The sequence below is a fragment of the Tamandua tetradactyla genome, chromosome 6 (genome assembly GCF_023851605.1).
Source record: "Tamandua tetradactyla isolate mTamTet1 chromosome 6, mTamTet1.pri, whole genome shotgun sequence".
NCBI lineage: Eukaryota > Metazoa > Chordata > Mammalia > Pilosa > Myrmecophagidae > Tamandua > Tamandua tetradactyla.
In genome coordinates, this window is record NC_135332.1 from 166,474,820 (window position 1) to 166,502,589 (window position 27,770).

General features: G+C 38.8%; 1 long non-coding RNA gene across 1 annotated transcript in view; it reads left to right on the forward strand.

The window, feature by feature from the left end:
* LOC143686482 (uncharacterized) overlaps nucleotides 1-8,011 on the forward strand; it is a 182,304-nt gene extending 174,293 nt beyond the window's left edge. Inside the window, exons 5-6 of the long non-coding RNA XR_013177185.1 lie at nucleotides 1,775-1,866; nucleotides 7,137-8,011. This is a non-coding gene — a long non-coding RNA (uncharacterized LOC143686482). The remainder of the gene's footprint in view (nucleotides 1-1,774; nucleotides 1,867-7,136) is intronic.
* The last annotated feature ends 19,759 nt before the right edge of the window (nucleotides 8,012-27,770 follow it).

Genomic DNA, 27,770 nt, shown 5'->3' on the forward strand with positions numbered 1-27,770 from the left:
TAAAATAAATAATAATAATGCATTCTTCATAGACTTGTGGAATTCAACTGAGGCAGCATATGCAACTTGTCTTCCACAAAATGTTGTTTGCCTACTCAAGATAATCTACCTTCTTCTGAATTCTGCCACTGTCCTGGGAATTATCTTTGTGGGTGCTAGTTTCTCTTAACATATAATTCATTTAAATTATGTCATTAATTTTATATTTACATTTGTGATGTTCTAGTAGTTAGGTTCAGGTGTCAACTTGGCCAGATGATGGTATCCTGTTGTTCTGTTGTTGTGGACTTAAATCACCAGCATGTGAAATTCATCTATGGCTGATTTCATCTGCGTCAGCTAAGTGGAGTGGCAGTCAGCCACGAGTGGCATTTAATTTAATTAGCTGGATGCATAAAAGAGAGAGAGATCAGAAGAGTGCCTGGTGCAGCTCAGCACAGTCCAACACAATTCACCTCAAAACTCAGAGCTGACACAGACCCAGACGTTTGGAGATGCAGACAGGAAACGCCCCAGGGAAAGCCATCTATACCCAGATGTCCGGAGGGAAGGCCAGCAGACATTGCCGTGTAGCTTCCCATGTGGCAGAAAAAGCCAAAGGAAATCCAGCTGCCTTTCCTCCAAAGAACTGTAAATTTATAACTAAATAATTTCCCTTTATAAAAGCCAACCCATCTCTGGTGTGTTGTATTCTGGCAATTTTAGCCAACTAAAATACACACGTATATTTATCATATTTTGTGTGAGAAAATTATTTTATTTCTATTGCTAGCATTTAATTACTGAACACTTACAAGTTCTACTACTAGGTATTGTTGCTGTTGGAGTCTAAGATGTGAGAACAGGTCATAAAGAATGGATGATTTGGGAAATATGTGTTTTATGTGGTGATCAGTTATTGATAATGACTGAACACTTACGTTTTACATTTATTGATAAAAATTAACTTACCCTTTGTTGTCCTTCACATATAAAAGTTTTTGCATGATTTTTGAAAACATATGAAATCATGCAATTTTAGATTTTAGATCTAAAAGAGACTCGAGGAAACGTTTTGTATAGGCCTAAGTTTATAGATGAAGAAGCCAAGAGCCTATATTTGTAGATGTTATCTATTTCGTAAGGTTGTTTATCTAACTGCCCATTCAGAAAATAGGAAATGGCTACTTTAACTTCTTATCAAGTTGAAGCATAGTTCTTTGTAGTTTAATAGAATATACATGAGCCTTAAAACATGTCCTTCCTAAAATTTTCAAGAATTTCCTGCTTTTCTCAAATAAAGAGAGACAATTTTCAGAACTACTTCCTTACTTTTTTGAATTTTCAAATATAATTATTGAGCCAAGGAATTAAATTAAATTATTCCTGCCCTCAATCATTTCAATAAAATAAAAGCATTTACATCATTGTTTTGATTTTTTATTTGCTGACATAGAAAAATATCCAGTGTAAGTTGAGTGAAAAGATCAGGTTATATATATTGTATTGTGTACTTATGTATAGACAAGCATAATCAATAATCTGGAAAATATATGCAAAATATTAGTTGACCACAAGACCATCATGTGGAGTACTCTTTTCCATTTCTCTCCTGCATTTTTTTCTAAACAAACAATCAAGAACTCCTTTAAGATTTCTGCTCAATTGTCACTTTATTGGGAACCCCCAGTCTATGTCTGATACCCCACTACAAGGTCTCCTTAGGGTTACATTTAACATTCGTATTTTACCTTTATATGTTTTTTTCCCTAATTGATGTCTGTATTCCCATTAGACTATGAACTTCAATAGAGCAAGAACGCTGCCAGATATTTCCCCACCATTGAATCATGAGTGCTGAGTACAAATATTGGCTCATTGTAGAAGGTCAGTAAATATGTATTGAATTAATAATAAATAAAAAAGTAAAATGGTATCAAATGCCAGTTTGGAAAGATACTAAAACCTTTAGAGTTTTTCAGAGTTGTTTTCCTGATTACAATTATATTTGTTGCCATGGGCAGACTTTAAAATTATGCCCATCTCTACTTTATTCCTAAATATGGAAAAATTCTGATACCTATTCCACCTCTGTCACAGAGCAACAGTGTACGTGTGTGTGTGTGTGTGTGTGTGTGTGTGTGTGTGTGTGTGTGAGAAAGAGATAGAGACTGAGGGGAGGGGAGGGAAGGAAGGAGGGAGGGAGGTGGGGGAGGAAGAGAAGAGAGGGGAGAGAAGAGTTGAGAAGAAGAGATTAGCATGTTGCAAAACAGGGAAAAGTTCAAAGAAAGAGAAAAAAATTTACCCGTGGTGAAACCCTAACTTAAAGACATTTAAAGTATTGTAAATATGTGGACAATAGTCACTTTAGCCTAATACATAAACCTATATCATATATAGATGTGATAGTACTGCTTTTACAAATATAAAATAACAGTAACAAATACTAACATCTATATTAACTTTTGAAGTTCAGTCAGTGATTTCTCTGATTCAAATCTTACTATAAATGCATGAGTTAACTATTATTATTAACCCCACTTCAAAACAATGAACTGAAGTTAATAATAATGACTCATGTAGTTCTTACTATATTCGATATAGGTATCGTTGCTAAAGTCTATATATATGCTAACTTATTTAATCTTCCCCCAAATCTTGTGATGTAGGCATACTTCTTTTCATTGTTTCAAAGTGAGATCTGAACCTTAGGTAAATTTAGCTTAATGTCACGCCACTACTTGATTACCTACCCTAAATTTTCTCTCTGTCCCCTTCCCACTTACTGGAAATGGTCACACTTGTACCAGTCTCCTTGAATCTCAAAATGGAAGACACATTTTTAGGATGGCAAAGCCACTGCCCAAGCCTGGAACCTTGGATGACCTTGTGAATTAGGGCAATGGATCCATGCTTGACCAACCAGCTAATTTTGGGCTGTTACATATGAGGGAAACACATTTTTATTTTATTTAAGCCACTGTAATGATGGGTCAATTTATTATAGGATTTTAACAAATATACCACACATAAAGTGACTACTATCCAGTGTTTTGGGGATGGCTAATAAATTCTTGAATCAGGTGAAACTGAGCTAAAGGTGGAGATAAAAGAAATTTCTCATAACCAATATCATTTTGTTCTTATCACAATCACAAAAGATGGTTTGTCATTTCCACAAGGTAGAAATATATTCTCTATTGAAAATACCATGTCTCAGGATCTCAGGGTCTCTAGCTCAGATATCAAATTTTATCATCACATTAAGAGCAGATCCCTTTGTTGGGCTAGATTAAAATGGTCCCAGATCATGAGATTGCTAGATAAAGACTATTTAATTTTTTAAATTTACTGTAAGATATCTTTGTTGCCCAATCAGAAACAATCAAGTTCACATCATCAATTTATTTTCTTCATGGACTCAAGATAAATAGGAAGCCCAATCATAATCAGAAGCTACTGCATAGTTTTATGTGAACTAATTATACTCAAAGTCTATGTAATCAGCTCCTTGATTCTCTGTAGGCAGAAGTACATGGGAAGCCAAATCTTAATCAGAAGGTCATTTCATGAACAAGAATCAGATGTAGGGAGTTTGACATTTCAGATTTCTAAGAGTGCATCTCACAATAGTGATGTTCTTGGCAATGGGATAGATTTGCTATACTATGTCTTTAGTTAAGGTCACTGTCATAACCCCAATAACTCTCATTTCCAGATTTGGAGTGGTTTTATCATGAAGATCAGAAAAACTCAAAATCCAAGCAAAGGCTAAGGATTTCTCTTCCTGTTACAGTGTGTGTGTTGTCCCAGCAAGTTTTTGCCTCCCTTTCCTATGATTCTCCTGATTCACTTACCCTATTTTTTAGCTCTGCTTCTACATTATTTTAGACCAACTTATCTTACTTCTGCTCCAGGAAAATTGTTGATTTACTGACTAGTTCTCAAAGGGCAAGCGTGTTCCAATAATTTCTGCACTTCGAGGGCCCATATCTATAGTACCCAGGTACTGACAATAAAAGAAACTTTTTCAGAAGTTAATTTTTTGAAGAGAAGCGTTCAAGTCAAGTACTCAAGGGGAAAGGTGGGCGCAGCGGCGCTCGGGGCGGGTGGTGTGGCCCGCGGCTAGCTCGCGGCTAGCAGAGTCCCGCCCGTGGTGCCCGCGGCCGGCCCTCGGTCCCAGAGCCCCTCGGCGGCGCCACCGGGTACTCGGAAGCCCCCATCCGAGGATAGCCCTTCAAGCCTCCACCTAGACCCAACTTTGGGACCTCTGGGAGAATAATCAAATTGTAGGCCAATTTCTTTGAAACGGACATTCCAAAAATTGACATCTAGCGTTACGAATTGGATATCAAGCCAGAGAAGTGCCCAAGAAGAGTCAGCAGGGGAATCGTGGAACATACGGCCCAGCACTTTAAAACACTGGTCTTTGGGAATCGGAAAGCAGTGTTTGATGGAAGGAAGAATCTTTATACAGCTATGCCCATTCTAACTGGGAGGGATAGGGTGGAGCCTGAGGTCCCGCTGCCCAGGGAAGGCAAGGACCACACCTTCAAGGTGTCCATCAAGTGGGCGTCCTGTGTGAGCCCACGGGCGCTGCACTAGGCACTTTCGGGGCAGCTGCCCGGAACCCCCTTGGGAACGACACAGGCCCTGGACGTGGTCATGAGGCATCGGCCATCCATGAGGTCCACCCGCTTCTTGAAGAGCGGCGTGGGCCACTCCTTCTTTACCGCATCCGGGGGCTGCTCAAACCCGCTTGGAGGAGGCCGAGAAGTGTGGTTTGGCTTCCATCAGTTCGTCCGACTTTCTCTGTAACATAGTGGCAGGATGGAGATAGGTAAAGAAACTGACAATCAAACCTCAACCATGATCCGAGCGACTGCCAGGTGTGCGCCCGATCCGCAAGAAGAGATTAGCAAATTGATGCGAAGTGCAGATTTTAATACAGATCCGTATGCCCGTGAGCTTGGAATCACGGTCAAAGACGAGATGGCAGACGTGACCACGAGGGTCCTCCAGCGGCCCTCCATCCTCTATGGGGCAGGGTGCGTGCCTGATGAGCTCCCGGGTCGGGCATGTTGGGGGCAGGGGGTATGCCTGTCTGTCGCTGGGGGTGCAACAGCAGCATTTGAACCCCCCACCTGCTGGGAAAAGAAATACATTCTCCTTTGGTCAAAGCCTACGCACATTACAGGACTTCGTAAAGACCTGAGTTTCCTTGGTCCTTTAAAAAGCTTATTCAGAATACTTTTAATCTTTTTACATGATAATCTCCTTACCCCATCTAAACTCGCACAGATCCTTTATGCGTTGGGCATTCTGCCAGTATCGAGTTGTTTTCCAGAAACTTACACTATTTTTCTATTTTTTGCCTTTTGCTTGAGGGTTATTTGGAGCAAGCATAGAGTTGTTCACTGTTTTGTTTGTTTGTGTTCTATGCCAGTTGACTTCTAGCTTTTGGCGAGCAGGCCTTGGTCAAATGTGTAAGCCCCTACCGCGTTCACGAGAGGGGTCTTCCCCTTGCATCCCCTTGGGCTGGATGGGCTGAGTGCTGAGGCGCGGGCGCCCCTGCTGGGCTCCGGGTGAACTGCGCCCTGACCCTGCCAGCGTCTGCAGGAGGGTCTGGGACGCTTCATGGCCACTCACCTAACAGAAGCTTACTGCCCTCCTGGTGCAGGGTTTGTTTTTGTTGGTTTTTGGTTATGTATTTCTTATTCTTTGACAAGGTTTTGTCTATTTGTTTTTAATGCTTCATTATGTATCAAAAGAAACAAAATGATTATACAGAAAAGCTTCCTTTTCCTGGCAGTCAGTGGCCTTTCCAGGAAGCATTTGACATGACATGGGACATTTCTGAATTTGCCCAGGGATATTCACATATTTTCCTCCCTTTTAAAAATACAAACAGTAGTATATTAAATACATTCCTGCACCTTTTTTTTCTACTTAATATTTTCTCAGTGCTCATAGAGATCTTGCAGACACTCCACATTGCTGTGTAACTCGCTTCCTTGTTCTTTTTTTAACAAGATAAATTTTTTAAAAATTAAACTTTTTTGTTATTGTGAAAAATAACATATATACAAAAAAGCAATAAATTTCCAAGTACCTTTTAACAAGTAGTACAACAGGTTTTAAAGTTTGGTATGGGTTACAAGTTCCACGATTTTTCGTTTTTTTCTTCTAGCTGCTCCAAGACAGTGGAGGCCAAAAGAAATATCAATATATTGCTTCAGCAGTTATATTCATTTGTTAAATCCTATCTTTTCTATTATACTCCTTCTCCTTTTTCTCTTTTTTTGTGAAAAATAGCATATATGCATGTATATATATATATATAAGGCAACAAATATCAAAGCACATTGTAACAGTTAGTTATAGAACAGATTTCAGAGTTTCGTATGGGTATAATTCCACCATTTTAGGTTTTTATTTCTAGCTGCTCTAAGATACTAGAGACTGAAAATAAATATCACTACAATGGAAAGAAAAAAGTCAAATACTATAGTGTATCAGATTTAATCATTTCTTTATCCTACTTTGAGATTTAACTTTGTTTCTAAGACATTTAACCATTTATGGCTTTGCTATTTAGTTATTTTTATACCCTTATAGTTTACACTTCCATCTGCAAGTGCCTTAAGGGGAGTTGCTATTTGCAATTCATCATTGCAATCCTTCAGCACTTAGGATAGCATCTCACAAGGGTAGGTGCACTAAACATTTGAATAAATGGTGAAATGAAAAGTTACCTAGAATAATTGAGATAAAAAGTATGCTAGGGTGGGCCACGGTGGCTCAGCAGGCAGAGTTCTTACCTGCCATGCCAGAGACCTGGATTCAATTCCCAGTGTCTGCCATGCAAAAAAAAAAAAAAAAAGTGTGCTAAATTCTTTCTGTCCATATTCCATAACTATGGGATCCTGGCTAATATGACAAGAATATTTCCTAGTCGGGACATGTATCACATCAAACAGAACACTAAATTTCTGATAGAATGACAAAAAAACCATATTATTATGAATTACATTATCATATGTTAATGTTACCATCACAATGATAGCATAAAATGAGTACTTAATATATCTCAATTATTTTCCCTAAATGTTTTGAGGTCCTATTATTATTATTATTATTATTACTCTCCTTTACAGGTATAGAAACAAAGGCACAGAAAAAAGGAAGTCACTCATGGTCACCGAACTCCTTACTAGTAAAGTCAAGTTTGAATCCAACCTATCGAATGCCAGAACCAATGCTCATAACCACTCTGCTAAGCTGTCTCCTATATCTGGATGTTCATGGATGATCTAGTCTACCAGTCTAATCTCTTTCCTCATAGACATAAAATAGATATTTGATCTATTAAAAAAAGTATGGTGAAAAGGGTCAAACAAAAATGGTGTAATACATTTCTATATTGTATTTATGTTTTGTTAGCTGAAATATTTCCATAGTAGTTATGAACATAAAATGCAATATGGGTGATTTTGATTTCTCATAAAATCATCATACTAGATCACTACATTAATTGCAAGCAAATAATCTAAGAGGAAATAAGCAGCTGTTAATCCTCTAGCTTTTCAAATACCAACTTTGAGAGTGGCTGGAATACAAAAAGAAATTTCAGACAGTGAGGGTTAGTATCAGATATATTTTCCCAGCAGGAAACAGGGAAATGGACTTGGGAACTTCAGCAGGAAACCTCTAGCAAAGATTTGGTGCCATGTGAGAACTGGGATAGAAGACACCGTGCTGATCCTCATCTGATATTTATGTGGGTGTCCTTAAGAGGGAGGAAGGGAATGGGCTTTTCCCACAGCTGAGTTCCAGATGTATCCCAAAAAAACATTTACTCTCACTGATGTCAACCATCCTCCTAACTTCTTTCACTAATTATTACAGACTGGGCACTGTAAAGCCATGTTATTTCAGGCAATGTCTGTCGATGGTGGGGTATGGTGCCAGTCTGATCCCTGCTTTATAGCTTAATAATAATGGTAATAAAAAATAATGACTATCATGTAATAAGTACCTACTGTTTGGCTTATCTTTGCATATGTTATCTATTGTAATCCTCACAGCAAAACTAGCAGTAGTTATGCTATCTACATTTTACAGATTCAGAGACCAAGGACCAGACAGTATAAATAGATTGTTCATGTTTTCAGAGTTAATAAACTCTGATGAGACTCAAACTGATGGTTTTCTTGCATCAGTGCCTTCTGCAAAACCTTGAAAAGGAAGTCTTAAGGAATGAAAATCAAGATTAAATGTGAGCATGCTAAGTTCAGTTCTTCTTTCCAGTTCCCGGATCTACATAATGTCTAGGCAACCGGTCCATTCAGATCAGTCTATAGACAACTGAGCCATCCAATTAACCAACTAACCAACCCACAAATAAATGAATTATCAGCTTGATCTTTATAGGATCAGGACTTACAGTTGATTAGCAATATTTCTACAACTTCATTGGTCTTAGATCTATAATCATTAAATAAATTAGAGCAACAATATCTTTTGTGCCTTCTATATCTTATTTGGTCTAATTTATAGTACTTCAGGGATTCAGGGGTTAAAAAAAAACACATTGATCTTGTCCAGCCAAAAATGTGTTTCCTAACCTACTATCTAAGAAAGGTTTCAGACATAAGAAGCAGGGAAATGGCCAATTCTAGCCTTCCTCCAGATGTTTGGTTTTGAGACAGCTAGTGTTATTTGCCAGCTGGAATGTAGATGGATTTGGGAAAAGATAATTTCTACCATGAAACTTTAATAAGTCATCACTTTAGCCTTCAAGGCAAGACCTTGATAGAAATCTAATCCCAAAACTCTAGAGAAAAAAATGCTTAAGTAGTTCACTGGAGGTCTGATTTCCCAAGAAAAGTGATTCTAAAGTATTGATCAGTGAGGCACCCCTAATGACTTATACACTATGACGATTCTCTAACCATTGATGAGCAACTGTTATTTTCATACTGCAGTCATCCACAGTGCAAATCCCTGCCTCCTTCCTAGGTCTTGCGGTCCACTCTTTCTCCAAACCAGAATGACTGCATACAGACTTGGCCTGGCTCCAGTCCTAAAGGATTTTCCTAAGTTAAGGCAGCATTCTCTAGGACTCAGCCTCAATTTCTTCTTGGGTGGCCCCAGTTATACCCTATTTCTAAGACATGGTCCATATTATAATTCATATTTGGTTATAAGACTACTTTTTTGTTCCTTATGCCTGGCTTTTTATTTAGGGAATTTGTTTGGGGTCTCACATCTTTAAAACAGGGATCTTGCTTTATTCTTTTCAATCCAGTTGCCAGGAACTAAAGTTCTGGCTCTGGGCTTTTGCCTCATGCCGGCATCATTTTTACCCAGTTACAGATTTCCCCTGATCGCTACCAGCTAGCTGGATTCCTGACTACCATTTGTTGTGGATTCTTATTCCCTCAGTCAGCCTCCAGTCCCTAACTCATAATAAAGGCTTGCTGGGTGCCAGTTTGTCATTATACCCCTTGCAGTTGGGTTGTTTGAGGGACTGGACTTCTTCCTGGTACTTGTGACTACTCTCTTTCCTGTACCCATCACTCCCAGAGCCTTCCCATTTGTCCTATTCCATTGTCAGTAGGTCTTGGGGAGACATATGACACATAAGACCCCAAAAATCCTAGCTGCTGAATGCATAGACAAACACCCGCTCTGGTCAGTGGATGGGATTGCATAATCCTACATGCTGAATAGCAAGCACTGCTGGCGTATTTTCTTGCAGGGACAATTCTTTTTCCTGGAAATAATCACAACCAGAAGCATTACATTTTGCAACACCCTGGGAAACCACTTGAATTATTCTGTAAGAATGAAGACGATATCAAATATCATTCCTGGAATCTACTTTTATAAGAACAAAAAAATGATGTTTGTGCTGTCTTGATAACAGCAGTTTCTTCTCTGCATATTTTGAAAAATCCATATGCTTATGTTATTCTCTCTATATTTATGTATACAGGTCCTAAATTTCCCATTTCAAATTGTGAAGATATCTGAGCAATGGAAGCATTTATATCTCCTGAGGTCTTTAAAACTGCGATAGGTTCTCACTTATTTCGGATTTAGCTCGAAGGCAAAATTCTACCCTAATTTTTGGCTCCATATCAACACCAGTCTCTCTAGGTTGTATTTTGTGATGTTCATTTTGACTCCTAAAGGCCTATTTTACATATAGCATTTGATGTGAAAACGAAAGAATTTTACAAAGGGGTCTAATGAGTATAAATGAATAAATTAATAAATATGTATATATGTTTGTGTTTGTACGTCTATATTTGCTTTACACTTTACAGTGAATTTGCATTTAAATTTCATTAAAAGCCTCAAAAAAAGCAGCAAATGAAACATTATTGTCATTTTTAATAGTCACAGAAGCAGATAGTTTATTTACTTAACTGAACCACCTGGCAAAACCGGAACCTAAATTTAGGTTCTGGGGTTCTAAATCTCCCACTTTTTCACCACATCCCATTTCCAGTGTTCACTGCCTTTGACATCACCCCTCTTTGTGAGCTTCACCAGCAGGCAGTATACTGCCCTCTGAAATGTTTGCAATAAAAGGCTGACATAGACCAAAATTTCAAATAAAGCAGCCAGTCTTGTAAACTATAATATATATTTTTTACTTATGCATGAGAAAATTTATCAACTTTCCAGATAACTGGGAAGAAGAATTATATTTTTTATCCTCATGTAGAATTGGAGAGGAAGGTAACAGGTTCATGGATATTTCATCCCTTTATTAATTTGGGCATCCAAACAATATACCTTTATTGGACAGCTATTAAGTTTCAGGCACTGAGTTAGGAATTGATAATAGAAAGATAAGAAAAAAATCCTCTAACCTGAAGTCACTCGAGGACTGGTGGTGAAGTTGTAAATGCCTTAACAGAGGTACCCACAAAAGCTATGGGGTCCCAGAGAGGGAGAAGCCTGCCACTTTGTTATTGGAAGTGTGAAAGGCTTTGTAGAATCAAAAGTCATTTAAAGAAGGCTTAGGAAATAATAAACATCTGCTATGTGATTAACTCAGGTTGAATGAAGTTCATTTATTAAGACTTAAAATAATGGCATTATAAAGTATCTGGACAATGGTATGTAGTGGAGAATGAAAAGTTATAGATGAGATGAAAAGAAAGACGAGGGCCATGCTAAGAAGAACCTTGTAGGTCAACCCTGGGATTTTTCTGCTCACTCCATAGGCAGTGGGGAACCTGCCAAGATCTGTAAATAGGAGTACTGAATGGAGACAATGAAATCTCCTGGCCATGTTGCCCTCATTTCGTTTCTTCAGACAGACATGCCCGAGACAAGGATTTGGGTGCAAGTAGTTCATCTGGGATGAAATCTCAGGAATCAAGGTAAGGGAATGGAGAGGAGAGAAAGGGAAAGGAGGAAAGCCAAGAGTGGATGTAAACAGGAGTAGCTTATCACCATGGCACCTAGGGTTCGGTTCTGCTGTGAATTTGGTGGGAGATGCAGAACATACCGTAGGCTTGTTCCATCAGAGGCGAGGAAGCTGGGGCATTCACCCGCCCTTCTCATCTGGTGAGGCTCAGTCCTGGGGATTAACTACCCAAACTTCGGATTTGCCCTACATCAAGGGCATCATTCAGAGAAAGCCCTTAGGGAAAGAGATGAAAGAAAATTAGATTGTCCGGGAACCATCTGAAGGTGACCTCCTGGGTGGGCCAAGGCTATATGGGACTAGAAAAGAGACCGTTTTTCTTCCTACAAAGTATGAAATCAGTCTGGGACACACCAGTCGAGAGCCTTTGAGGGGCCTGTGAGTTTTCAGTCATTAGGGTTTTCCTTCTTGTCATCTCCTTCAATGAGTCTGCCTCCGGGGTAAATCTGAACCATGTCCAAACGATGTCACCCATGTTGGGGCCCAACTCCCTGCTGAGAGGGTCGGCTTTTAAAAACTGGGGCATCCTAATTGCAGTCAGCAGGCTGCCTTTGAGTGCCTTTGGGGCTTGGGAAAGCAAACTGTGTGCCTGTTACTTGTCCTCCCTAGAATATATAGTATCAAGAAACCAGGCCTACCTTCCAAGGCTCCCATCTCTTTTGTTGCTGCAGATTGCCAGTGACATCCTTGTGTGGGATGCATTAAGATCCTTTGTGTGCCAGTATCAGCCGGGGGCCTGCTCAGTGTACACTCTGGCAGCTTTCATTATGGGGAATAATAGGCAACATGTTTCCTTAAGATTTGTTATCTTTTCTCACTCAGCCCCAGCCAATGTGTCTGCTGGGCATTTTCTGAGCCCTGCTTTGGTGCAGTAATGTGGAAGCCAAGATAGCAGAGCTGCATTTGTTATGGGATCCCAGCTGTGAGCCTGACATCTGCTGAGTATTCTGTAACTTTCTTTGAATATAATTAAATACAATCACCAACTTCCCCCTCGGCCTCCCACCATAGACCCCATTAGAAAAGGGGAAGAATCTGACATTAAACCCATATAGAGAAATGCTGAACAATGAGGCTAGTTCCACCTCAATCCATCTATCCATTTCTACTGTAGTAGCATTTAAGTCCTGATTGTCCTTAGAGTTTCTCTGCTTTCTTTCTTCTTTCTTCTCTCTCTCTGTCTGTCTCTTTCTTTTTCTTTCTTTCCTCCTTTCCTTTCTTTCTCCCCTCTCCCTCCCCTTCCTTCCTTCCTTCTATCTCTCTCTTTCTTTCTCTTTCTCTCATTCACTTTCTTTTTTCTTTTAATGAGGCAGGGAGATGTGCAGACATTTTACAAAGGCTTTTCGTTCATTCACTCATTCATGCTTTCTTTCCATCATTCATGCATTCCTTAAGAAACTATATATTTAGTACATTCCAGACACATGCAATAAGGTGACCAACACAGAGAGCTTCCCCTATGAAAGTATAATTATTGTTTAAGACAGCAACTCACAATCTTAGGGCTATCAAAGGCATTGACTTTGGAGTCAAATGTTTTTTTTTTTCTTTTTTTATTTGCTTGGGTAGGCACTGAAAATCGAACCTGGGTCTTCGGCATGGCAGGTGAGAATTCTGCAGCTGAGCCACCATGGCCTGCCCTAGTCAAATGTTCTTGAGTATAAATGCTTCTCTACTGTTTCCTAATTATTTTAATTCACTGGGCCTCCTTTCCTCCTCCATTAAATGGTAAATGTTATTTTTTTTTACCATAAAGTTGTTGTGATATATAAACTAGTTAATAAACCCTAGCACACAATTCAACACATTATAAATCTTTTTTCTACTTGCCTCCGATAGTTCTTTGAAAAGAGTTGAACACTCCCTGTACTCTGACTAAACAAATGTGGAAAGAAAGGACGAATGACCATCTGTGGCCAAGATATGATATTCCCGTGCTCAACGAAGCATAGCATTTCAGAGTTGGAATGGACTTTCACCTTAAGTCAAGAGTTGAGAGTTGGCGGAACTTCAAGTCTTGCGATGTCTCTCCCACCGCATTGCTCTGGAGACTCAAACTGACAACACAGGCAGCCAGGCCAGAGCAGAAATGGAGGTTCTGCTCACCCGTTCTGATCTCCTTCACACCAGGGTATATCCCACTACTAGAATCCTTTTCTTTCTTGAAAGCATTTATTACACAAGCATTACATTTTTGTGGCAGAGAGCTCTGATTACTCACACAGTAGTCATCCCCCTCCCTTCTCCTTTGCTGGAAAAGTCTTAATTCCACAATGAGACTGAAAATGATAGCTGCTTCCTCTCGCAGTCTCCTCTACAGCTAGAATATGGGCAGAGGTTAACGTGGCAATGGCACGTAGGAGGAAATGTTTTGTAACTTGCAACTTACAAACTGTTCATTAAAAATAAAAGCACAAAAATAAGAAAAGGATCTGTAATAGTACTCTCTTGTTAGATTCATTAACATGTCATTGCATATGCACTCACCCATGAGTTCAACACATATACACATGACCACGCTATAAGCAATATTTTATTACCTTCCTTTTCATATATTAAAAATGACCTATACAATTTAAAATTATTTTACCCCAATCATTTTGGTTAAACCACAGTCTGTTTTATGACTAAATGGGCATTTATGTCATAGTTCACCTATTTTTGGTCATTTCACTTAGTTACAACAATTTCTATTTTAAATAGCACTTTGACAAGCATCATGAAACTACGGTGTGTTTTCTTCACAGCATAGTAATTTTCTCAGAACACTGAAGTTATGATGGCACAACTTCACTGAAAAGCCTAGAAATAGCAACTTGCTTCTGTAGAGTTTCATCCCTTGCAAAGGGATAAACTTCAATTTCTCTTTTGACCTTCACAACTATCATTTGATAATTGTACAGCTGTTATTAACTCTATTTTTTAAATGTGAAACTGAGGCTTACAGTTGAATTGGCTTTCCTCAAGGCTTAGCTAGCATGGCAACTCAGGAGCTGGCCTACAGAGGCTGTGTCTGACGGACGTTTCCTGTCTCACTCCTTCCTTTTCTTCCTGTCTTCCTGCTGCCATCCCTGCCTTCTTTCTGACTAAGGAAGACATTTTCTCTCTACCCTTTCCTCGAGCTGTGCTGCTTATAATTCAGTGGGGGACAGGTAACGTACATCAACGTGTATGGTATCGAATGAAAATGCAGTCATGGGAAAGCGAAGAAATGCCTGTTCAATCAGACAGGAATACCATGGAAAACTTCACAGAAAAGGTATAATTTACGAGCTGATTTATTTCAGATAAAGCTTATCATGCTCACTGAGGTGTTTAAAGTTCCCTATAAGGGATTCTTTTCTCTTCCTTTTCTCCCTCTCTCTCCCCTCCCTCCCTCACCTGCCTTCCTTCTTCCTTCCCTCAATCTTCCTTTCTATCTCTTTCTTTACTTTGCGTGGGGGGTGGGGGGTGAGCAGGGGAGAAGGGGGTTTACCTGGTGCCAAGAAACTTAGAATGCTTTTCCGTTCATTCATTCATGGTTTCTTTCCTTCACGTATTTCTTAAACAAATATTTATCAGCACATTGCAGTACCCATTCCAGATAAACAAGACAGACATATGCTTCATGAATTTTCAAAAATCATTTAAGGCAGCAAGCAAAGAATCATAGGAGCATAATTAGATAGAAAGCATCGACTCTGGAGTCAAACACACTTGGGTATAAATACTTCAATTATAACCTCACTCTATTCCCTATTCTTTTGGAATTCCAATACAACATTCAAGTAATGAAGGGTTCCTCTCTTCCTTTGGCCATCTACCCCTCTTCTCACCCCCTCTAGACTCCCTGACCACACTCATCCTCCTTCATTTGCAATCTGTTGTCTTTAGGGCACTTATTTCCTCTTTAAATCTTCTCTGAAAGCTTCTGTCTGTCTAAATCTTACTCTTCACTGAGATGGTTTATGTTTTTTATAAACCAAGCCCAATACCTATGTTTGTGGCTGGAAAAGAAGGAGTTCTCATAGCACACTGGAGAAGATTATAACCTTCATTTTGTAAAAAAAATTTCCACTGTCCAATCACAATTGAAGAAACACTAGAGTGTCATGTAGTATCACTTATTGTACCTTGCACAAAGGTTACAGAGATACTGAGGATATGGTCACTTCCCAAAGAAGGCCATGGTGACAGACCAAGGAGAATGGGATAGCAGCTTTCTGAGGAATGGACTCTCGTTGTGTCACTTTTTCTTCTCTTTCGTTTAATTCTGTCTTTGTAGCTTCTGTAGCAGCCTGAGTATTAAATGATAATGTTCTTACAGCCAAATCTTCTTAATCTCCTTAGAAGCTCAGGAGAACTTCAGAGCTCTGACATAATATCAGGAGACTGAGGAGACACCATCCAGAGAGAAATTGAACTGAACTGGAGGCTGGAAGATTGCCCTTCAAATACCATACAGAAGGAGTCTCCTTGAACAGGTGTCGGTTGACGAATATGTCCAATCAATGGGTCTTGCTTTTGAAGCCATTTCCTGTGGATCCTCAGGGGTTTCTGGTAATTCTTGGCAGAAACCTTTGCTGTTGGAAGTGGTATTTAGCTTCATGTCAGAGCATTTCACTATAATTAAAATCAGTCAAAGCATTCAGGGGATTTGGGGAACTTACCTTATTGGCATGAGATCTTTGGCAACAGAGAAAAGCCATTTTCATTGACAGTGAAACCATGCTCCTAAAGATATCACACAAGAACTCAGGAATTTTGGCACTGAAAACAAAGGTACTAGTGCCAGTTGCTAAAGGGCATTTATATAAACGAGCTGAGTTGCCACACCAGTATGGAGACTAGGAACTGTGGCAGATTTGTGTAAAAGACAAGTCTTACAGACCTGTAAAGGCTAAACTGGAAAAAAAAAAAGCCACTGCAGTATATTCATTTTTATTTTCAAGAAGAATCATGAACACAGAAAGCTTTTATATTCTGGAGGATATGACCTGTTCTGACAGAGAAATACATTCGGTTTCATAATAAATAATTAGTTATCTATTGATGCACAGCAGATTTTCACAAGCTTAGTGGCTTAACACATCATGTATTTATTCATCTACAGTTTTGGTGGGTCAGGAGTTTGGGCATGGTTCAGCTGGGTTTCTGCAAGGCTGTTAGCAAAGTGTTAGCTGGGCCACATTCTCAACTGGAAGCTTGACTATGGAAGAATCTACTTCCAACGCCACTTAAGTTGTTGGCAGAATTCATTCCCTTGGTTGTAGGATTGAGTGCCTTAGCACTTCACTGTCAGTTGAAGCTGTCCTCAGTTCCTAGAAGGTTCTTGCAGGTCCTTGACAGGTGGATGTTCCCATCATGGCCACTTACTTCATAAGCCAGCAAAGATGATCTCTAAAGCCAGTTGGGTACCATGGTGGAGTTTCATATATTGCAACATAATCACAAGAGATTTCCAATCACCTTTCCTCTCATGCCCTAATCCTTTTGTACTGTTGAAACCATTTCATTGCACATGTTGCAATAGCAAAGCCCCACTTAGGTTAGTGTTTACCCATTTTATTTTTCAGTCATTAATAGTTACTATTTTCCTTGATACTCGAGTCCTATTTGTATCTAATGTAGCACAAATCCTATGTAAAGGTATATTATGTATTTTTGACATTAAGGTTGAAATCTGAAATATATGCACAAGTCTTTAAAAAAACATGTGTATTTATTAGAAACAAATCATAGGACTCTTGCACACTGAAGGAAAGAGGATTTCAAAAAGGTATGAACAACAAGAGGCAGGGATCATGGCAACCACCTTAAATCTGCTGCAATAAGGAGTGAAAAATTCATAGTTGCATAAGGGTGCATTGAACTCTAAACTCTGGAGTCATCTTTAATTTTGGACCTTTCCTCTCTGAAAAGGTCCACAGCTTCCTCGGTCTCCTAGCTTCTAATTTTGACCCTCAAATTCATCTTCCACAGAACACAGTTTATATAAAACTAATGTCAACATGTTCACAGATGTTCAGGTCCCTCCACTGCCATCAGAGTAAATCCAGACTCTTTGGCATGGAACTCTTGTCCTACCCACGCTACCTCTTCAGATTCACTCCAGCCTCTTCAGCTCTACCTCTTATCACGCTTCCTTTGTTTCCCTGCCTACAGTATGCTACTTTTCTCCTTAGTGCTTGTACTTGACCATCACTTTCCCTTAAATACCTTCCTCACCTCCTTCACCTGGAAAATCCAAACTTGTCCTGAAGACAGTGCTCTCTCATCACTCCTCTCAGAAGCCTTCTCTGATATCTCTGATATTTGTACAGTGTCATTTCAATGAATGGCTGAATTAACAAAATAGTTCTGGTCAGCAAATATATAATGCTAATTGTTATTCATGATTTCTTGGATGCATGTTTTCTTCTATAGATATCAATGTGCTGTTATTCTAATGTTATTTCTGTTTACCCCCTTTATTGGGTGTTCGAAATTCAGTGATCATTTTAGAAGAGTTCTAAGAACTCATGTACATTTGATTTTTGAATTACAAATTGCAAATATCCATTCTTAATTTTTATGTCTCCTTTGTCTATTGTATGTTCAGCAATAGAGAGTTTTTAGATTAAATTTTTACAAAGTAAATCTTTTCCTTTCAGGGTTTCTGTGATAATGTCTTCTCTATGTGACATAGAAAATTACTGTTAATGTCCCAAAGTGAAAGTGGGGAATTCTCTCTCATGCCATCATCAGAAAAGCCATATCAGATGAAGTTTAAATAAATATATATACCACAGTGCCTAGCGCACATGCGGTGTTCAATAAATATCCGTTCCCAAATTCCCGTTATTCGCATTGTTCCCACACACGCGACACTCATACTCACCAACATTTACAAATACAGAAGTACAAATGCACCCGCTCACAGGGTCCTAATTCCGAGAATGAGCATGCGTAGGGCTTTTGTTACACTATCAAATTCTGCTTTTCCCCTAAGGTAAGGGTATAATGAGATCCTGAGTAAGTCTTAGGGCCATTTAAGCAAGTACTTCAGGAGGGTTAGGGACACTGATGAGAGAAGCGATGGTGGGGTGGGGGGAAGTGTATTTTGAAAGGAATGGGAAGACGTTCTCCTTCACTGGAATACAAGGGCCTCGCTGAGAAGAACTGTGCCTGTTGCCCTCACATTGCTCCTGAGCCATGAGCACAGCTCTGGGCACACAGTAAGTGTACATATTTATACAATTAACGAATGAGTGAATGCGTGGTTTAGGAAGCTGATTTAGGAAACAGTGAGGAGCAGATTTGACATTAAGCTAGTGAAACTTAATCTTCAAGGCCCTTCACTTGTCAAGAATTTCCGGGCAGTGAGGAGTATTTTAGGTGGAGAAGGGAGCCAGATTGCAATCAGGAAACACTCCTACACTGCTAGGTAAACTCTTCTGGCAAATTGCCCAAAGAGATCTTTAAAAAAAATGAAAGAGGCCCTGAATTTCTAGTCTTCAAGTGATTGTTGAGATTCCTTTTCTCATTCTAAATACATAATCACTTTTATGACTGACTTTTTAGGGAGTTTGTATTTTCTTCCATAAAGAAAATTCCCCCAAATCAAACCCTTCTAAAACCTGGATGCACCCTGGGGAACAGGCCAGCATGCAAAAGATGATTTGATATGTATTACTCTTCACAAAGAGAAAATCTGCCTCTGAGCTAGATCACCAAATTTAATGCTTACGCAAAATGGTCATTTTCTTTTTTTCAGCACTCCTTTGATAGAACATGTGGTTTATGCTTCCAGGAATGTGGAACAAGGGGAAACGTCCTAATCACATCTCCTAGAAAACAGACACCTTGAGAATTGCTGCTACTTCTTCATGGGTAACAAGTGAATTTAACTCTCCTCTCAGCCACAGGCAGATATTGGTGGAAACAACTTGGAAGACAACCCGTTTGGATCACATGAGCAAGATGGCACTAAGGCCACATGCCCACATAGCTTTGTTGCTTAAAGGAAGTCACAATTACTCAGAACCCAAGAATCAAAGCGTAAACTCGGGGAGCTGCACCGTAAGCAGCCAGCACAGCTCCAAACACTAATACAGGGAGAAGACTGTGGAAGATAGTTTGAAATTGATCATGAGAGAAACAAGTTGTCTAAGAGGTACCAGAAAATGGACAGTCTGAGGACAGGAAGAAACAAAATGTAGCAGAAACTGCGTTATTTGCTAAACCTAAAACACATTCTCACTTTTCTAAGAATGGTTTCCATCCACCCCACTATGTGCTGGGGAATGGGAGAGGGGGGTTCACAGCTATGTTTGTAATATATAGTTCTTCTTTCACTGGCTACACTTTTTACACCAAAGGAGGGCAGTCGGAATCTCTTCCGCAGGAGTTTGTAATGGAGCACATACTAGTCGAGGGTGTGGGTAGTACGGAGCAGAGGTTTCAAGTTTATCCATTAGAAATCAAGTCAAAGCAGGGAAAGCCTATTTACCGGGAGAAAGAAAGAAAGAAAGGGAGTCAGAAACAGAGAGAGAGACAGAGAGAATACTCTCAGGAAGAAAGAAGAGAGCAAAGTCTCTGAAGCCTGGAGAATTAGTCAGTTGTCAGTTCCTGATCTCAGAAGCTATTACATACTTTGCCCCTCAATTTAATAACCTATGCTTTTTAACTGACAAAAAAGCCTGAAGATCTCTGTAGTCTTTCATTTTTTTTTTCTTTAGATAGTTCAACCCAAACATTGGCTCAGATACCACTATCATAAGAAGGGAAACTGTATCTGAGCATGGAAGTAAAGAGGTATTTTTCTTGACAATTATTCCTGGGTAAGTTTGTGAAATTTATATAAATAAAATAAAAGTGCCATAGAACGTTTACTTACAGCTTCATAATAAACCATTCAACTGTATGAAAAAATTAAAATGATCGGTTATGTCTCACCTTTCAGTGAAACGTTCAGGTTGGGCTCAGCTGGGTGATTTATCTGCTGGCACCAGCTGGGGTCACTTCCATAGCTGGGGTCTCTCATCCAGCTGTTTACTTGGGACTGGATTATCCCAAAGGCTCCCCTGGCGTGTCTGATGGTTGGTGCTGACTGTTGTCAGGCTCCCTCTCTCCACATCGCCTCTGGATTCCAAGACTATAAGAGCAGAAGCTACAAGGCCACTTGAAGCCTTGCTCAGAAATTGGACCGTGGCTTACACTGTGTTCTATTGGTCAAAGTGTGTAATCAGAGCCGAGAGTCAAGAGCGGGGGAGATGGAAGCCTCAACGGGAGCTGCTACAAAGAACTTGAGGCCATTTTTAATGCACCAAATTCCTACTACTGGATTTGAGGCCAGCTGCTAAATAGGTTCCATTCAGTCATTTGAACAAGTTTCAGAATATAAAGGAGAGCATAAATGCAGCCCTGAGTGAGCCGTTTAGTCTCCTTTAAAAGGGAATATTGGCTTGTTCATTAATTTTTTCTGAAAATATTTCATTGCGTTAGTTGCACGTCACACGACGGGGGAACACTTGGAAATCTCTTCAGCATTTATACACCCATCAACTTGGCTTCGTTTTAAACTCCTGACTTTGGTTTCTGTATAGATATGTGTGTGTTCTTTTACATAGAACTATATAAACATATATTATTTACATATAAGCATGCTGTTATTTGCAAACCGTATATAAATTATTTCCATAGGGAAAAATAGTTTGAGGTTTCAATTCAACTCTTTTAGTTTGATTACATAATAGAGAAAAGTAAATTTATATAAATAGAGTCCTGAAAACCTTTAAAAATCTTCGATAGTACGGTTTTTGGCTTCTCCCATCATTTGTTGATGTGATATTTGTGATAAAGACCACCTGGGATTTCTAGCTCTATATTGTAGAAAGTCACAGAAAAAAAACATCTTACAAGAAAGGTTGCAAACTTTTTTTTCAAAGTGTCACCCAGTGTGACTTTTCTTTATGAGATCCATTTGAAATTTTACATAAAAATAATACAGGCCAATATGAGGAGGCTTTGAGATTTATGATTCTTTTGCTTTGTTTTTAATTTTCCGCATATGCCTTGCTAACTTTTCGTAGATTAAACTAACTCTGGCTCAGTGGTCCTGTACCTGTCTTACCTCCACCTCCCATATCCCTTAAGATCAAAATAATTTGATCTTTAAGAGGTAGGTAAGCTGCAATAAGATAAAGATTGATGCTAATAGGAGATTAGCAAAGAATAGAGATTCTTTTCAGCACTGAAAAAGAAAGAACTTTGAAGAATATTGGGATAAACAGATAAATAAATTTTGAGTTGGATATACCATGGGTGACTGTGTATCATCTATATCTAGTTCTCATCTCTATCTAGCTATCTGATTTCTATCTAATTTATATCTCACAGGCGGCTATATAGATTCCACCAGCTTCTAAAGCTTCAGCTGGCAAATTATGTGCTGTGGGCCAGATCTAGCCCACCCCTTATTTGTATAAATAAAGTTGTATTGGGACACTGCCACACCCACTTGTGTGCGTCTCATCTGTGGTCGCTTTTGCTCTAAAACTGCAGAACTGAAAGTCCTGGCAGAGATCGCATGGCCCACACAACAGCGTGCTATCTGGCTCCTTATATATAGTAAAAGGTTTGTATACACCTGTTCTAGGTCCTTCAGTTTCCTCTGGCTGGGTCATGTCTTGACACACGACGACTAAATAGAATGTGATATCCTGGAGGGGATCCTGAAAAAGAAAAAAAGAAATACTCAAAACTTAAAAGCTGCAAATAAAGAATTAACTTCAGCTAATCGTTTTGTATCTATATTGGTTCATTAACTGTGAACCAATATAGAGTGTATACAGTGTATTTGAGCTGTGACAAATACACTGCAGTAATGTAAGATGACAATGAAAGGAAAAAAAAACCTGCATCCCAGGTATATGGGAACACTCTACTATCTTCGCAACTTTTCAGTAATAAAAAAATCTTTAAAATACAAATTTTATTTTAAAAAGTATCTTGACAACATACTTTTTAAGACATCTAGAGACACCTTGAGACTCATATATTTTATCATTCGCATCTGGATTTTAAGGGTGATGTTAAGGCTTAGAGCAAAATCTTTCCTTTGCTATTCACATTATATATCCATTTCGTTAATTCATTAATGCATTAATACATCTAACAAATATTGTTTAATAGCTGCCTTATAACAGACACCATACCAGACACTGGAGATATGTTGGTGAACAACTTAGAGACTTTATCAACTTTTATCCTTTTTCATTATTCAGAAAAATAAACCTTGGGCTATTCTGAACTATAATTTTTTTTTCCACTAACATTAATATGAACTCTTTAAGAAGCAAAATCTTCAGTTAAAAGGGGATAGAGACTAAGTGATAAAATTCTCAATCTGTAATGTGAAGTTCAATCAGTATAGAATAAAAAAATCTTTCCACAAAATGCTAGGTTTACACACAGGCTAGGTAGAATCTATCCGACTGTGTCTCTCAAAACATGACTTATTGAGTGCTTGCTATATAAGATGGATAATGGGCTATGTGGTGTTGTATGTATTCTCGCAACAGCACAATGAGTTTAGAATTACAACTCCCATTACAAATGAAGAATGCTGTTCATATAAATTCAATAAACTGTCCAATTTCGTATAGCTAATTAATTAATGTTGGATCCAGCTTCAAACCCAAATCTTCCCAATAGCTACAAACAAGAAGCTGATCATCAAAATAGGCAAAATTAGCTGTGATCCCCATATCCCCATTTGGAATGCTGTTTTGGCCAGGCTTGTTCCCATCGGCGTATACTACACATAAAGTACACACGTTCTCACTGGGCAACTCACCATGATAGTCCGAAACAGGGCGGAGAGGCTAATTCTTTGCCATAGTTGCTGTGGAAACACTCGTATCTCTGGAAGGAGGTTGCTTACACAGGCAAATTGAGACCTTCCTCAACCGGGAGTATATGCAGTGGAGCTAACAGTGGGATGATTGGACAAAGGAAAACTTTCTCGAGTGAATGAAACTACAATTGCATGGGCAGCACATGATGGTACCATCCAGTTGGCTGCATTTTTCTCATCAACCTCTTCCCAAACTACTACTTAGCTTGTGTTATCGGTTCTCTTCTCCAACTTGCTGATTTTTGTTAATTTTTTACAATAAATTATATCAGACATTAAAAAAATACACAAGACACTTTTGGATGGTTCAAATAATAACTCTGACGCCTGTGTATTCATTACCCAACCAACACTGTTGTAGCCACTGAAGTGTCCTCTCCCTCCCCACAAGAAGGAGCCATGATCTTAACTTTTGTGTCAACCATTTCCCATTTTTCTTTGTAGTTTTCCCACCTACTTATGCATCTGTATTTAATTAAGTATTTAATTATGGCTGGTTTTAACCTTTATGTAATAAAATAATAAAGAGTAATATTGCATGCTTCTTTTACCCAGCATCATGAGTTTGAGATTCATCCTTGTTGACCATGGATAAAGTCTTATTTTCTGTGGTTACTATTTCATTGCGTGGGTTTTCCACAGAGTGGTAACTCATTGAGCCAGGCTAAGCATTCCAGTTCTTTCCCAGCATTTTGCTATATTGACACTGCTGGGAACATCCGGTGCCCATGTGCAAGTTTCTCTAGGATGTGCACCAAGGAGAAGAATTGCTGTGTGTTAGGATGTGAACATATTCCAATTTACTTCCCAAAGTGGTTGCACCAATTTCTACTCTGCTACCAATGGGCAAGAGTCCCCACTGTTCCACCTCCTTGTCCGCCTTATTTTGTGGCCATGATCTGTTATTTATTTTGGTCTCTTTCTTCTGAATACATGGAAGTTCTTTATAAATTCTCGATATGCTACCTTGATTTAGAGCTCCTGAATTTTTATTTTAATGTGGTTAGATGTATGAAGTTTTTCCCTTATGCTTTATGTTCATTCTCATTTCCTTAAATAGTGCTCTCTTTTTTTGGTTTGTTTCAGCTATTTTGAAGTGCGTTCCTCTATCATGCAGTTACTATTTCAACCACTGAAGCCTAATTAAATGCAGTCTTTAAGTTTTTCTTTGAATTGAATCCTTCTCAAAAGCTGTCATGGTCTTCTCTTTCACACCTTCCTGTCTGAACTTTCTTTCTGAGATATTACCATAACTAATTGAAAATTATTCTGAACACCCCTGATGTCCAAATTAATAGTGACTTACATTTGGCTTAAATTTCAGCTCCATGCCACCAACTTTACCTCACATATGATACATTTCCTGAAAGGTCAGGGACTTCTGAGTTCTCCCTACTTGTCAACTGACTGTTGCTTAAAAGCACTGCATTCAGGCTTTATGAGTTCTGTTATCTCATTTGTGGAGGGATATTTATTAAAAGGAAGAAAGGAAAGGAAAGTTTTGTTTCTAATCTCACATAGCTATACATTTCTTTTTGTAGCCAGAACCACATCAAGATGCAGTCATTTGCTCTGATACTTTTTAAACACACTTGAATGGATTACTTGCCTTAAAAAATGATGCAATTGAAGATTTTCAGGTTTCTATTCAGTCATGCAATGCGACGCTTGGCCCAGGCTTGCTCCTAACCACAAAATCTCCTACCAGACAATAGATGCATAGAGATGATTTGTATTCCTTTTAAAAGATATAAATAAGCTTTTAATATCTCTTCCTTGCTATGAAATAAAAAGCAGAGTTCTTGAGAAATCTTTGGACTGCAACTTAAGGGAACATGGGGTCTAAACTTAGTTCTCATAGTGGAATTACCACATTGTGCCTTAGTTTCCCCATCTACCAAATGAGGTGTTGAACTAACAATTCCAGTGTTTCTTTTTAAAAATATATATTACTGATTTAAATCTGTTTCTGAAAGTAAAGACCCCGCATCTTCAGCTGGTCAGTCATTTTATATGGTTCTTCTTACTGGTTAAGTTTTATTGCTGGGGGATGGGCAGTAAAGCCCCTCAAACCCCTGGTATTTTGCAGTAGGGATTGGAGGAAGTTCACCAGGTTGACTAAATATAACCTAGCATAGTATCTTGCTCCAGACATTTCTCACTGACCTCATTTACTACCATGGAAGGAGAAACCTAATTCTGCCCAGCTGTATTTTCTAGCCATATTTTCATTGCATTAGTCAGTGAACTCAGCAAACTTACAATATTATTTTCAATATAATTTATCCTTGACTATAAATTAATACACCAAATTTCCAGATTCAATTCCAAGAAAGAAAAAGCACTTTGAGTAAAATGTGTTTTAATTTAGATTTAATGAGGCTTTTTCTTTTTTTTCCCCCACATAGATATATAAATCAAATTCTAAAATACGAGATGAAACGATAATTTTTAGTGCTTTGTTTCCTACATGGAAACTATAGCGTGAATTAACATAGGAATGTTTACTATGGGGAAAGAACTTCAATAGCTGCTGCGGGCACTCATCCAGAAGTATTTACTATGTATTGCATATTAATTTATGAGACAGGCATCAGGTAACTATTGTCTGCTGTTGTGAATCTTAAAATCTAGTGGGAGACAAAGATAATAAAGTAGTTCTAGAAAGCATGTTTCTTAGTCTACAAGTGTCTGAGAAATATAAGTTCTTTGGCTATCACTTAGTATTTGTCTTGGTCTCCATTCTGCTGAAAGAAAGCTTCAGTCTGCTGAGGGTGTCATCCCTCCAGATTTGTTTCAGCGATGTTGGCTCATTGTGGGGACATCTTTATGATCCTCAGCCCTAGCATCACCCATGTCTGCACATCATGGTTTCTTTGGGTCTTGTAGCTAGCACTCTCTCTCTTTTGCTATTTGTTATTTTCACGAGAGAGAGAGAGAAAGGAGCAGAGACCCTGCCTGGTTGTAAGACCAGGTGGAGGTCTGCAAGTTTTAAATTGTTTTAAGCTTACCTTAGTAAAATGATTCTAATTTCACCAGGAAGGAAAAAAAGGGGAAGCAGGGCTATGTTAATTTCCTAATGCTGCTCTGACAAAACACCACAAACAACACAATTTTATTATCACACAGTTCTGGAGGTCAGAAGTCCAAAATGGGTCTCACTGGGCTAAAATCAAGGTGCCTTGGGGGCTCTGGTGACTGTACACATTCCTTGGCTCCTGACCCTTTCCAGCCATCACATCACTGCAACTCTGCTTCCATCATCATATCTCCTTCTCTGACTCTGAGCGTCCTGCTTCCCTCTTATCAGGACCCTGTGACTACATTTGTCTTTCTCCAGTAATTCAAGACAATCTATTCCTAGATCCTTAACTTAAATCATAACTCAAAGTCTCTTTTACCATGTAAAGTGGCATTCACAGATTCCGGGGATTAGCATATAAACATATTTGGGATACCCTTACTCTGTCTGACAGAAGCCTACATAATTATGAAGATATTAAGAAAGAATATTAAGAGTAGATACGTTCCTTCATACTTTTTTTTTTGGCATGAGCAGGCACCAGGAATTGAACCCGGGTCTCCAGCATGGCAGGCCAGGACTCTGCCATTGCGCCTCCATTGCCTGTCCACCTTAATACTTTATATAGAACCAAATATATTGCATTTTTCTGGTATAATATTCAGTGGTAAACAAATGGGGCACCAGAAGAGTATTTAGCGGTAAACAAATGGATTAAACCAATAACAATGAATCAAGCAATGGACCAAAAATGCAAATGGGTTAAAAACTTGGGGAGTGATTATGGATATTTCTTTCTTCTCCCACAAGCAAAAAAAAAATTGAGGGAATGGGATAGCATCAATCAGATGAGAAATTTCTACTCCTGGACTAAAGAGAAAATCTTGATGGGCATGTGAAAATTGATTTAGCAGATGTGCTAGATGTTTCTCTTTGCCCTTCTGGATCTACTTTCTAATGTTTCCCACTTTGATTCTATTCTAGGAATCTTGCCTTCATGGTTTACATCAAAGGTGCTCTTGTCCACTGGCATCTGTTTGGGCACATCCAATGGGAGGCCCCAGAAGAAAGTTTGTAGGGTCAGGGAATCTATTCTTCCCTATGGGGTAGCTTTAAGTTGATTCATCCTGATATCAAAGATGGCAGCTCTCTAAGTTCCCCTTCTCTAAAAGCCTTTCTTTTGTTCATTTCTTCCTCTTGTCACTATCTTCTCTCATTCATTGAATCTTCCCTTTCTTTTGCACTTCCTATACTCTGCCCACACCTTTATTTAATAGTATCTTTACTAAACCTTCTTCAAATTATCTTACTTTAGAACATATGGAATAAAAATAAATAATGGGGGGAACAAATGTTAAAATAAATTTAGTTCGAAATGCTAGTGGTAAATGAAAGCGAGGGGTAAGGGGTATGGTATGTATAATCTTTTTTTCTCTCTATTA